Genomic DNA, 14,320 nt, shown 5'->3' with positions numbered 1-14,320 from the left:
GGCTGCATGTCGCGGGAGTCTTCGGGATCTTTTCTGCCGTGATTCATTTTTGCTTGTTCGGGGGACCTTCCTACTCCTCTTTGCACGTCCTCCTCGCCCTCCGTGTTGCTGGTAACTGGCCCCAAGTTGCTCGAATCCGAGTCCCGACCCACCTCGTCGTCCTCTCCTTCTCGTCTAATGAATTCTTTCATGCAGAGTTTTTTCTTCGAGCTTGTCTGCCACTGGTGTTCAGTCATCATACCTACTCCCTCGGCATCCCTTGTCACAATGAGTAAAAAAAAATAAAATAAAAATAAAAGGCAAGTAAAAAGGCCGGGGGATGCGGCGGGGCTGCAGAACCCTTTGCAGGCCCCCTGGTTGCAGGCCACTTGTCTTAGTGACCACAACACTCTTGGCCCTACCAGCAAGACTACAGTGCCCTGCACTGCACGACTGCACACGATCCCCAGATTCAACTTGTAACAAACCCAAAATTAACCCTTAGTTGGCCCATTGGTTGACTGAGTTGTCTATTCATTAGTCAAAAAACCAGGGGAACAACACAAACACCCCCCCCCCAAAAAAAAAAATAAGGGGGGGGGGGATGAGGGGGGCGGCCCTCAGAATGCGACCCCTGCTCACACCTTCGTTGGCACTGGCCGGTTACCACACGCCAGCTTCTAGCGCGGTTACAACATGCATGTTGAACACTTGTCCACAGTGAAAATTCTGGCGAAAATTTCTAAGTCCGCAAAAGTGAAAATTTCGGTTAAAATTCCTTTAGACTATTCAGCACCTTTTCTTCCCCTTTCATTGTAAGTCTCCTTGTTTTCTCTTCCGGGGCTTGAAATAATCTGATTTTAATGTACCTGTGATCACTAGCCGTCGGATGATCCAGGACGTTCCATTCCTGGACCTCCCGTATTAGGTTTGGAGAGATTATAGTAAGATCTATCCAGCTCTTGCCGTTGACTGTCTGAAAGGCGGGGAGTGAAGTGCAGTCATTCTGAATGTACCAGTTTTTTGTGATTATAAATTCTGATAGGATTTTACCTCTGTCATCTGTTTTACTTCCCCCCAAAGCCGTGCTTTTTGTGTTAAAGTCACCTAACACTACTATTCTTTCGTAGCTGCTTGATTCCAGCACCTCTTCAATTTCCTGTATAGTATCGTTTATATTCTCTCGGGGTGGTGCATGGCAGTTAATAATTAACATTTTCTGTTTCCGCCATGTTGTGCCTACAGCTATCAAGGTTTGTCGAACCCGAATGGGAAGTGCCTCTGTGTTAGTATCGTGAATTATGTTTAGCTCCAGCCGAGGCTGCAATTATTCGGTGTTTTATTGGGAATCCAATGAGGTTGTTGTGCAATAGATATGGTTCTTGAATAAGAGTGATTTCGTTTGCGTTTTCTTGCTGTAAAATGCTTAGATTTTCATTGGCTTTATATGATCTTGCTAGGTTAGCTTGGATAAGGCTCAGCGATTCCATTTTTAAGCCCAAAACCTGGTGGCCTTAGCCACTGGGCACCAGGCTGACGACATCGAGTGCTCGCGATCAGCCTGGCGACCCTGGCGCCGGCAGGCAGGGCAGTTGCGGCGTTCCGCCCTACACTACCCGAGCAATGCATGCATGTGGGTTGCCGTTCCGGACATGCCACTCTGAAGTGCCCATAGCTTGCGCATTTGTTGCACCTGGGCAGATTAGGGCTCATATACACCGCACAGACCGCCCACCCCACATGCACCTTTTGCCTAGCCCTCAGCTGCCGGCCCACTTGTTGTGGCACTGAGATTATGACCGTGCGCGCTCTCCCCTGCCCACGAAGTCCTTCAGGATGGCACACTCCTCCGCCTGGCCTTCCAATTCGTTCTGTGCAAACAGTTGTGGAATGATGTCTATTATGCCCACGCCCGGGTCCACCCCCACCAGTTTGTAGGTCGCCTTCCTGTCTCCTCCCTTTCTTACTGACAGCGCGCCGGCAGCCGAGGATTCTTGAATGGCCTCTGCCAGCCTCTCCAGACCTGCCTCATCATGAGACAGTACCGCCACCCCCTTCGAAATCTGTCGCAGCCCCACTCTTTTCAACCCAAATTTCTCCGGCTGGAACGTTTTCTGAAGAAATTCCCCCACCCTCTCCGGCGCTATGGCTTGCGAGTCAGTCGACTCTACCAAAAGCGCTGCGGGACTTGATGCCTCATTTTTGCCGCTCTTAACAGTATCCCGCTGTCCTGCTCCCGTCGATGCTGCCTGACAGTAGGTCACTGCCCTCCCATCTGTCTGCGTCTGTAGCTGCGTTTGGGGCTGCTGTTGACTTTCCCCGCGAAGCATCCCTTCCAGGCGGGCCGCCTTTAAAGCCTGCCTGAGTGCAAGTTGCTTCATTTGTTGGAACGCGGACAAGAGCACCCCTGCTGCCTCGTTCTTAAGCCCCTGGTTTTGAGCCTGCAACAGCTGTTTGAGGAACTCTGAGTCTGTCCTGACCAGGAGCTCCTTCTCTGTACCTTCCTCTATGTTGGGGAACTGTGTGCGTTCCCCTACCCCTGCTTTATGGCTGGACGCACCCCTTGCCGGCGTACTGCTGGTGCTGCTCGCATCCTCCGTTTCATCTTCTGGCTGCGTGTCGCGGTTGTCTGACTCTCCGCCACCCACCTCCTCTCTCCTGCTCCTGCCGCCTGCACCGTCCGAGCGGGCCGCGCCCACCCCGCCGTTCACTGACCTCTCATGATCACTGTCGCTGTCGGAGGTAGCTACGAACTCCTCCGACTTGTGCTGCTGCTTCCCTCGTTTTGGTGTGCTCATCGCCTGCTCTGCTGGCTTGAGTCGCCCAGCCTCACCCGTTTTCTTCCCAGCCATATGTTAGCTCGTGTGTGGCCACGCGGCAGCCTCCCCGCAACAAAATTGCTTACAAAAAAAAGGGGGGGGACAACAGGGGGGGAGGGGCCGTAGATAGGGACAGTGAGTAAATGAGGCAAAGCTGCCTCGACCGGTACCACACGAAGTACAACCGGTTATATAAAAAAAGAGAGAGAGAAGACGAAAGGAAAATAAAATGAAATAAATGAAATGAACATAAAAAAATAAAATAAAAAATAAAATAAATGAGTAAATAAAAGTAAAAAAAAGAAGAGAAAACAAAAAAAAACGAGAGAACAGAAAGAAAGAATCTACTTCTGCAGAAACGCACAGCCCCAGGCAAAGCAACACAGCGGCATTTATTAGGCAAAAAAAGAATGTTAAGTGTGCAGTGCCAGTGGAGGTCTGAATTAAGCCAATATGATAAAATGCACTTTTCAGATGTTTGGAAAACTATCCCAACCCCTGGGAGGAAAAACCGTGCCTCTCACTCCTGGCTGGGTTAAAAAACCTCCCAGGGTGATGAGACTGGTCTCAACCTCTCCTGACCTGTTTAATTTAGGAGCCGGAGTCTTCATTCTTGCTCTTGTTTGGACGTCTTGGTATGGCCGAGGTTCCTCCCGGTCCCAGTCTTGCTCTGATGTCCTGCCGTTGGGTTGCAGTATTTTGCAGTCCTTGTTCAGAGTTAGTTGGATACTGACCCTGCTCCTGCGCACTGCATCTAAGAAAAACCTGTTAAAACACCCCCCCCCCCATCCTGGCCTTAAGTTCCCCAATTTAGAGCGGATTCTTGTATCCTATGTGGTTGACAGTAAGGCCCCAAAGGCATTGCACCCCCGACACCCACAAAGCCAAAACAAAAACAAACACACAAGCAACAAAACAAAAACGAGACGAAACCCAATCTAGCGAAATAGAAAGAGAAAAATACGTAAAATAATTAAGGAACCTAAAATACTGGAAAGGGGTATCGTGTTAATGAAGATACACCAATAAGAGAATAAAACACACCAGAAAATACCTACTACACTAAACACAGACCTACTACTAGAGTATGATGTAAAAAAAAAAAAGGTGACTGGTGACTGCCCCCGAAAAGTGGCTGCACCAGTGAATCTGGAAGCAGCACCAGCGGGAGGCCAGGTGCTGCTGAGGTCTCCGTACTAGCCCGTATGCCCTCCCGCCCTGGAAGGGCGGCCTCACACGTCGTAATCGGTGGGGTCTGGTGCGTTTTGCAGGCCGCCATTACCGCCGAGCGAGCAGCGTCGAGACGGCGGCGGCCGGCCTGGGACGGTCCGAACTGCCACCCCACTGTCGGCCGACGTGGAGTACTTCTAAGCCTCATCCCGAGCGAAGAGGGGGGGGGGGGGCCTGTACTGACGAGCGCCCTCGCAGCTAACCTGTTGTACTCCTTAAGTCTAAGTTAGCGCCTCGTGCCTAGGTGCCGTGTCGCGTGCCACCGCCTCCCAGAGAGTGAACAATGGCCCTTCCTAAGTATTATGGGTTGACCAACTTGTACATTTATCCAACAACCAAGCAGGAGTTTGAATTGGAGAGTCTGACTGATCCCGGTTATGTGGATGTGGTGCTGGGGAGAAGGCCCGCCCAACCCGCTGACGGAGAGCTGCTTGCCAGGAGGGGGTTCGTCCACCGAGAGAGCCTATTATCCTTGTCTACCATTGACTAATGTCCTTAATCATTGTGCCTACAATGTCAAGAGAGACCTTATCCTTCACAATTTCCGGTTTAGCTTGAGTTGATTTCCCCCGATGCCTTTTCTTGAGGGCATCTATGAATTGTTTAGTTAAATTACAATCCTCTAAGTAATGATCTATACTTTCCGCATTAGCGCCACATTTACACAATTGATTGTCTTGAATCCCGAACCGTAGAAAGTAGAACGGGAATCGCCCATGTCCAGTTAAGGCCTGTGATGTGAACCTGTTGGTGGGAAAATGCAAGGGAATATGCTTGACATTTTTAATCCATTGATACGTAGGTGATTCGCGTCCTTCCCTAATCCATAAAAGCTGCCATTTATTGAAGACTTCAGTAGTTAATTCTTTGTTAATGAATCTTTTCGTCATGGGAACCTCTGTAGGCAACCCCCTTGCCACTGCGTCCTTGGCTAATTCGTCAGCTTGTTCATTCCCTATTATCCCAATATGCCCTTTGACGAAGGTAAAATGTACAAGGAAATGGTTTTGAATTGTCTGACATTTCAATTTGATTTGATTAATGAGACAGTTTGTGTTTTCTGCGTTCGATAGTGCCTTCAATGTGGACAAGCTATCTGTTAGGGCCCTTACGTGCAGGCCTTCCTCAAGAGTACTGATGTATTCTAATGCTTTGAGAATGGCCACTCCCTCCGCTTCGAAGTTATTGCTTTATTTAGGCAATTTACGTTTACTCTCCTGTAATACTTGCATCTGGGCGTCATACGCTGCGTAAGCCGCTCCCACCCCATCGTCGGTGGCTGACCCATCCGTGTAAATTTTTACATCTGCGTTCCCGTCTTGCTGCATATCGAACATGATACTACTAATTTCACTGGGGTGGCGTTCCCAGATATCGAATCTGTCTGAAATTTGTAGTCTCTCAAAATACTCTCCCCCCAGCAGAACTTCTCTCCCTCTTGAAAAATCCTAAATATGGCGAGTTCCTTTTCTATGATGAGGTGTACCGGTGGGATCCCGGCCAGAACGTTGAGGGAAATATTTGAGGTTGTGCGGTAGGCCTGAGTGATTCTGATTAGTGAGTCTGAATGGCCCGCAGTTTTCTGGCCTTATGTGGATGAGCAGAGTACCACACCGGCGCAGCGTATACTATCATTCGCTCAATACCCTTCTTATATACCATCGCCAGCTTACTACCTGTAAATCCCCATTCCGGTCCCGACAATAGACATAGTTTGTGGCTTAAGATTCGCACTTTTTTTTGTACGTACTCTAAATGAGGAAGGAACGTAAGCCCGGGGTCGAATATCACTCCCAAGATCTTCAAGGCCTTTTCTTTTTTGAGTGTTTGGTTCTGCATAATAACGTTAGGTTGTCGTCCCTGATATTTTCTCCCCACCACCAGCATCTTACTTTTGGCCATATTGAAGTGCACTTGTGTTTCCCCGGCCCATTCGTCGGCTATTTGAAGGCTGTGCTCTGCCTTTCCTTCAAGTGCTTTCCTGGATGCCCCGGTCACCACCATAACCACATCATCTGCAAACGCTTGTATGTGCACCCCGTCTGGATAGTTTTTATCTAAAAGAGAAGAGATCGTAATATTCCACAAAAGTGGGCTGAGCGGTGACCCCTACGGGGAGCCTTTAGCTAATTTAACGTCAATTTTTTTATCTACACATTGAAATGTGAGGCTTCGGTTGCGTATCACATTAATGCACAGCGCCCGTATGTTGGCCGGGCAGTGGTTCTCAATCAAGTAGGCGTTTATATACTCTGCATTGATAGAGTGAAATGCATTGGAAATATCCAGTGCTATCATTATTGTCCCCTCCCCTCTTTCTTTGGCCTTCCGTACTTTTTCTGTAATAGTTCTTAGTGCGTTAGTGGTGGAGGTGGCGTGCGTGAACCCAAATTGACGGCTGTTAAACAGTCTCTTTTTATTCATAAAATAGTATAGTCGATTCTTGAGTAACTTCTCTAAAACCTTGCCTAGAACTGAGTTGATGGCGATGGGACGCACTGTTTTGGCCACTGGAGCTCCTGGAGATTCTACGGCCTTTGGGATTAGAATTATTCTAGATGTTTTCCATTTCTTGGGGAAAGAGCCAGTCCTTAGCGCCGAATTAAAAATAGTTTGAAAGAATTCTGGGTGCATTTCATAAAGCTTTTTGAGAAAGATAGGACATAGGTCATCTGGCCCTGTGGCTACCTTATTTCTCAGGTGCCGTACGCAGTTCCCTATCTCCAGATTGGTAAATGGCGTATCGTCCTCTGCATTGTTCGAATCCGCTGACTCTTGACTACCCTCTGGCGGGGGGAATTCCGCTACGGTTGGGTACAGTTCCTCTATGACATAGCGGGCCGTTTCTTCCTGTGTAGCGGTATACGTGCCGTCTTCCCTCTCTATGCTGTTTAAAATTACCGGGGATTTCAGCCTCGCACGTGCTACTTTGTAAGGTAAGTTAAAAGGATTCCCTTTGAGTGTCGCTGAACAGAAGTCCCGCCAGCTGTCCTTCTTGGCTTTCGCTATATTTTCTACATACCTCTTATGCGCCTCATAATACCTTCTCTTGTTAATCTCTCTGTCCTGTCCGGTTGATCTCTGAAATCTTTTACGAAGGGCCCCTGTATGCTTCCTCTGTATTTCTAGGTCCATATTCCACCAGGGCTTAGCTTGCTTATTCTTGTCTGGTGCTTCCCTTGCATATTTTCTTTTCAGAGAGTCTATTTGATCATAAAACGTTTCTATTACTTCCTCGAGTTGTTCTGGTGTTCCTATTTCCGTCTGTGCCACCTCCTTAAACCATGGATCCTGTTTGAGTGTATTTAGCACCTTCTCCTTACCTCGTAACGTCAGTCTTTTAGTTTTCTGTATTTCCTCTTTAAACAACTTTATTTCTATATACCTATGATCACTAGCTGTGGGGACCTCCAACACATTCCACTCTTGCATCTCCGAGATTAAGTTAGGCGTGATTATCGTTAGATCAATCCAGCTTCTGCCGTTCTTCGTTTCAAAAGTCGGGAGAGAGCCAGCGTCGTTTTGAACATAGAGGTTCCTTTGTATTAAAAATTCTGAAAATGCTTTTCCTCTATCATCTGTCTTTTGGCCTCCCCATACCGTACTCTTTGCATTGAAGTCGCCCAGTAACAGGATTTTATCAAATTGATGGATGGCAAATAGTTCCTCGATTTCGGTTATCGTATCTTTAATATCCTCACTGGGGGGTGCATAGCAATTGACGATGAGTAGGTCATGGTGTTGCCATGTGACACTTGTTGCAACTAGTTTCTGGGAAATTTTAATCGGTAGGAGTTTGATCTCTGAATCGTGCACCACTGTTGCTACCTTTGCATTACCAGATGCTGCTATTACTCGGTGCGTTAAAGGAAATCCAATTAGTTTGCCCTGGTACAGATAGGGCTCTTGAATTACTGAAATTTGGTGCGAATTTTCCCCTTGGTAAATGTTTAAGTTTTCGCTTGCGCGAAACGCTCTTGCCAGGTTAGCTTGGACTATGCGCAGGTCGCCCATTTAGAACCCCCAAGCTTTTATGGCCACTGCAGCTCGCTGGCATGGAGTGCTGCCGTTCTGGAATGCCCTCTCTGCGGCACGCCGGGCATTCAAACACCACCTTAGGGCAATGTTGGGTAGCATGCCCCTTCGCGCAGTGCATGCATGTTGGCTGTTGTTGCCTGCAGTCTGCGTCGTAGTGCCCGTATTGGGCGCAGCGCCCGCATCTCGCTACCTTCGGCTACTTGTAGATGGGGCACCGTGTCCACCCCACCTGCGACCTTTTTTTGTAGAAGAGCTGCTGACTGACCCCCCTTGTCACCGCCAGAATGGTAGTGCGGAGTCCGGTTCCTCCTTCCCTATCCCGAATGATTTGGATGTCCCGGTGCTCCCCCTCCAACTCGTTCTGCTCTAGTAGCTGTGGGACCAGCATGTCCGCCCCCACGGCTGGGTCGATCCCCACTATCTTGTACGTGTGGCGACGCTCCTCCCCCTCCCTCAGGGCCTGCGAGGCGCTGCTCTTCTGAATGGCGGAGGCCAACTGATCCAGCCCCCCCACATCCAAGGAGACGACCGCCACCCCCTTGCTGGTGGGTCTCATGAGGACCTCTTTAAAGCCTATCTTTTGGGGGTTGAAAGTCCTCTGGACCATCTCCATCACCTTGGTTGGTGCTATGGCCTGGTGGTCGGTTGACTCTATGAGCAGGGCTTTCGTCTCCTTCCTCTGATTTACTTCTCTATTTGTTTCCTCCCTGGTCTGCTCGGCTGAGTCGCAAGTGGTCTGGGAGGTCGGCCTCCTTGCGGGCCTCTGGTCCAACCGGTGTGACAGGCCGCGCACCTCGCCTTCAAGGCCTGCCACCTTTATTGCTCTCCTTTGGGCAATCTCTTTTACAGTCTGGAAAGCGCATAGCAGTTCCCCTGCAACTTTTTCTTCTAGGCCCTTTGCCTGGGCCCTCAGCAGCTGTGTGAGGAAGAGAGACTCAGCCGAGCTCAGCTCCTCCTCCTCTGCCACCTCCTTGAGGGAGGGAAAGCCTTGGCTGTCGTCACCGCTACCGCCCTCTGCGGCACTCTCATCTCCCCTTCTGCTGCCTGCGCCTTCCGAGCTGCCCGAACCGACCCTGCTGGCAACTAACCCATCGCGTTCGCTTTCACTGTCGGAGGAAGGCACAAACTCAGCCGACTTGTGCGGCTGCTTCTGCTTCGGTGTGCCTGGCGCACCCCTCTTCTTCCCTGTCATTCTACTGCTGTGTGAGGCACGCAGCAGCCTCCCCGCCGTGAAATAGCGTTAAAAACAAAAACAAAAGGGGGTTCCCTCCCTTGCTGCGTCTAATCAAACATCTTCAGGAGGGTTCACTTGCAGGCCAAGCCGGCTTTCCGAGATTTAGGTTGTTTGGCAAAACTCTCAAGTTGGTACAACTGAAAATTTGGTTAAAAATCGGTAATTAGCCCATTTTTTGTTGGATTTTTACTTGGGAGGTGTGTTTTTTTTAGTTTTCGTCAGACGGATGCAACGGTAATACTTCTGTGACTCTGCCGCGTCTGGTTTTGGCTTGGGGCGACCACGTGTGTGGCCACTTTGTTTATAGATTTTTGGGAGTTTACACCTTAGAGAAACGGGTGAAAATTTGTCCTAGGAGTTTGCGGATTAAGTTAGTTTATTCGCGTGGGTGAGCGCTTCACGACCGTGTGACTGGTTTGTTTCTGCCTTGCCTACATCCTGATTACATGCCTAAGTTCAATGTGGCTATACCCCTTTGTTGTGGTAAGTTAGTTTAGAAAACCTTCTCTAATTAAGTTATTTCCTAACCGATCTTGACGCTTTTGGTGTGGTTGTGATCGGGTTTACATTGCGGAGGTTGTGCTACGGCTGGATTTTAGGTGGAATTTGAAAAAAGTGGATTTTTGAGAGGATTTAGATTTTCCCAAATTTTTGCCTCTTAATTAAAAACTACTTATCCGATCTTTGAACTTAAAATTCGCTTAAAATTCGGTTAAAATTCGCTAACTAGCCTAATTTTTTCCGGATTTTAGTATGGGGGGTCTCTTTTTCTTCGCTAGGCGACGCCGGACACGATGGTGTTACTGCTTTTCACGTGGCTATTCTACTTTCCGACTTCCGACCACGTGGGTGGCTGCTTTGTTCGCTGGGGAGAACAGAAGTTTACATGCTGTCTAAATCAGTGAAAATTGCCCCAATTGAGCCGCGGTTGGTCTCAATTTGATCGCTTACACAAGCGTACACGGTGGTACCAATTATATTGTTCTGAGTTAACTAGTTTTTACGTTACACGCCACATTCCAATCTTGAGGGGGAGGGTAAGGGGGAGAATTTAGAAAAACTGCTCTAAAATGGTTATTCCTGATCCGATCTAAACAAAAATGATATCTATGTGATCGCTAGGCTATTGCGGACACTTTAGCTGTCTTGGATTTTGGCGGCACGTGAATAAACGCGAGTTTTCTGTGAAAACTTTTTTCCTACATCTTTTGATCATTAATTAAAAACTAATGAACCGATTTGGAAAATTAATAGCTTGGTGTCGTCGGCTGATCTAGCACAGCACCCGGTGCAAGTTTAGTTGCCCTACCTCAAGTCTGAGCTAAGCTACGATGTTAGAAAGAATGGTAAAAAAAACGGATGCCCATCGCGGGAGCTTACCAGAGCGCGGTCGGAGCACGTCCTTCCTCGGCGGCGGCGCGGCGCGGAGTAGTAGATAGGGACATGAGTAAATGGAGCTTTCAATAGCTCCCCGGTACCACACGAAGTACAACCGGTTATACCCAATTGCAACAGTACAAAAATAGGGCCAACCGGCAAAGAAAATTTTGTCCACACGAAGGTGGAGAGAAATTAACGGGAAAAACTTTCTTGCGACCCACCACCAGGGGAGCGAGCCCGGGGGGACCCCTCTTGTCCCCCCTAGGAAAAAGCCGGATAGGGTGCGTTGCTGGGAACGGGAACTTGGGCATCGGGTTGGGTTATGGGAAAAGGGTGGGAATGAGGGAAGCAATTTTGCTCCAATCTTTATGCCTGACTCTCTTCCAAGACTGATTGCTCAGCGAGGGCATCAGACAGTGCCAATTGCCAAATATGCGGTCCCTGCCACGGGTTACCGCTCACCCATAGGGTTCGATAACTGGGCCCCAACTGTCGGAGACAGGAAGTACCCTATTTAGTGGCGACGGTCAGGTCCTCCCCGACCCCCAGCTCTGCGGCCGATGCGTACTAACGTCCTCGATCAACTGCCCCGCACAGGGTACTCATGAATCACCAATGAAGCTTTCCACTCTACACGGGTACTTGCAACACCTGCTTTTCACGGTCTCCGGACACCGGAAGTTTGTATGCGAACGTGAACTGAAATCCATGTTGGCAAGCCAACCACGTTCGCAGGGCTCTAGTCTTAAATCCTCCGTTTCTCCTTTTCTTTACGGTCCCTTTTTCTTATGTCCTCCTCTGTGCCTACTCTATCGCTCAATGGAACAAGAGTCTTGTGGCATTGCCGCTGGGCTGGGCGGCTCAGCAGAGGAGATCGGTCCTGGCCTACTAGCCGTTACTAAGCCAGGAGTTTCCCCGGTCGGTGTACTAACTTCACCTTTCCTCGTTTTCCCCTTGCGGAACACCCAGTAGCTCGTGGTAGCACGTCCCGTGGAAGCCAGAGAAGATCAATCTATAGGCCCCTCACAGCAAGGTTACAGGGGGGCGCGACCTCCCCCAGCCTCATACGGATTGTACAACATCTGGCCCCTGACATGTGGTTACAGGGGCGAGGTCACTCCCCCCGACGTATAGCGATCAGGTCGCTGGCCCCGCCAAAGCTTGCGGTTACAAGGGTCGCCAGTCCCCCGGCCTGCAAGGTTTCCCGAATTTACTCGGTATTCCCAATGCACGACTGTACGCTTGCAGCACTTGCTACTTTCGCAACTTGACTCCGCGGCCTCCTCCCACGCTGGATTACATTGCTTCGCCATTTTCCCCCAGCCAAAGGAAGTCATAGTTGGTCGATCTCGATCCGCTTTCCTGCTTCAATCGCATCACCAAGTGCCGGGTCGACACCCGACCGCCCGACCTCCGCGTAGGACCTGATTCCAGTTGTACCAGGAACCTCCGCAGTGGCGGCCGTTTTGCACGCTCCCAGGGCAGGGATTGTGCGGCCTTGGCCGTCGTCACCGCTACCGCCCTCTGCGGCACTCTCATCTCCCCTTCTGCTGCCTGCGCCTTCCGAGCTGCCCGAACCGACCCTGCTGGCAACTGACCCATCGCGTTCGCTTTCACTGTCGGAGGAAGGCACAAACTCAGCCGACTTGTGCGGCTGCTTCTGCTTCGGTGTGCCTGGCGCGTCTGCAGGCTTGAGCCGCCCTGCCGCACCCCTCTTCTTCCCTGTCATCAGTGAAATAGAGTTAAAAAAAAAAAAAGGAGGGGGGGGGGGCTCACGCGCTGTATGCGGCCCTGGCTCACACACTCATGGGTCTATGAGAACCTCCCTAGGAACCTCACCGCAGACAGTTCCGGCTTCAGAGATTACTTGTTCTAGCGAAAAATTTTCAGTCCCCAAATTTGAAAATTCAGTTAAAAATCTGTATTTAACCCATTTTTTATTAGATTTTAACAATGGTGGTGTCTCCTTTTAAGCTTTGGTCAGCCGAAACCGATGTTGCTACTCCGGATTCTGTGCCGCGTCTGGTTCTCGACTTAGGCGACCACGTGTGTGGCCCCTTGTTGCTACAACTCGCTCCAGAAAAACGACTCTAAAATTGTTAATTCCTATTCGATTTTGACAATTTTGTTATGGTTCTTATCGCGTTCACATTGCGGAGGCTGTGCTACGGTTGGATTTTAGGTAAAATTTGTAAAAAGTGGTTTTTTGAGAGGATTTAGATTTTCCTAAGTTTTTGCCTCTTAATTAAAAACTAATTAGCCGAGCTTTGTAATTAAGATGTTGCTGTCGTCGGGTGTTCCTAGCGAACACCCGGTGCAAATTTGGGCGCTCTAGCTAGCACCTGCGCAGAGTTATAGGGGTCAGTGAGATCAAAACAACCAAGTCCTGAGGGGTGCTGCTGCTTTTCGAATTTCGCTTAAAATTTGCTACCTAACCTGATTTTTTCCCGATTTTAGTATGGGGGGTGTCTTTTTCTTCGCTAGGCGACGCCCGATACGGTGGTGCTACTGCTATTTACTTGGCAATTCTATTTTCCGACTTAGCCGACCACGTGGGTGGCTCCTTTGTTTGTTAGGAAAGTCGCAGATTTACATGTTTTTCTAATTTACTGATAAATGCACCAATTAAGCCGCGGTTGGTGTCCACGTCATCGCGTGGACTAGCGCTACACGGGCGTGCTAGTTATATTGTTCTACCTTAACTGGTTCTTAAGATACACCCCACATTCCAATCTGGGTAGGGAGGGTGAGGGGGAGAATCTAGAAAAACTGCTCTAAATTCGTTATGCCTGGTCCGATTTAAACAAAAATGGTATGTATGTGATCGCTATGCTATTGCGGACACTTTAGCAGTCTTGGATTCTAGCGGCACATGAATAAACGCGAGTTTTCTGTTAAAACTTTTTTTTCCAAACTTTTAATTACTAATTAAAAACTAATGGTCCCATTTTTAAAAACTATGGCATATTGTCGTCGGCTAACCTCCGACAACACCCGGTGCAAATTTAGTTAACGTACCTCAAAGCTAAGCTAAGCTACGATGTTGGAAAAAAGGGTCAGAAAAACGAATGTCCCATCGCGGGAGCTTACCAGAGCGCGGTCGGAGCACGTCCTTCCTCGGCGGCAGCGCGGCGCGGAAGTCAGTAGATAGGGACAGAGGGAATCTCGTTAATACATTCATGCGCGTCACTAATTAGATGACGAGGCATTTGGCTAAATACTTGAATTACCCCGGTCAAGCCGGAGCGACGAGGCCACAGGCGTCTGCTACATGGACGTTTGGAACGACATGGGACAGTGGGCCGTAGCCCAGCCGTCTTTGGCCTTACCAGTGTACCATAATCGTCCCAAAGTGTCCGGAAACTACTCTGGAACGAAGGAGAAAATATTCAAGCGACTCAGAAAAGATGGAATGCCTGTGGGCGGCCTCTAACTTGTATCTAAAGTGTGCCGTCTGTCACACATGAAAACTGATTAAGAAACTGGAAATAAAATAAACACAACACAAAATATAAAGTAATCTATAAGTACGCCCCAGGACCCCCCTCCCAAGAACCCGTCTACTAAATCTTTGCAACATAATCAGGCTTCCACGCAAAACGCAAGCAGAGAGCCAAGTCCTGTCCCGCGGCGAAAGCCC

At 49.2% G+C, this 14,320-nt stretch overlaps 1 long non-coding RNA gene across 3 annotated transcripts in view; it reads left to right on the top strand.

Annotated features, from left to right (window-relative positions):
- LOC144176070 (uncharacterized) overlaps positions 1-4,569 on the top strand; it is a 90,184-nt gene extending 85,615 nt beyond the window's left edge. For all 3 annotated transcript variants that reach the window (XR_013323768.1, XR_013323770.1, XR_013323769.1), the window contains one exon: positions 4,070-4,569. This is a non-coding gene — a long non-coding RNA (uncharacterized LOC144176070). The remainder of the gene's footprint in view (positions 1-4,069) is intronic.
- Positions 4,570-14,320: the final 9,751 nt, after the last annotated feature.

The sequence above is a fragment of the Haemaphysalis longicornis genome, unplaced genomic scaffold, assembly GCF_048455015.1.
Source record: "Haemaphysalis longicornis isolate Haplotype H1 unplaced genomic scaffold, Haemaphysalis longicornis Haplotype H1 scaffold_3, whole genome shotgun sequence".
In the NCBI taxonomy this organism is placed as follows: Eukaryota; Metazoa; Arthropoda; class Arachnida; order Ixodida; family Ixodidae; genus Haemaphysalis; species Haemaphysalis longicornis.
The sequence above is the reverse complement of the archived record's forward strand: the minus strand, read 5'-3'. Positions and strand labels throughout refer to the sequence as shown.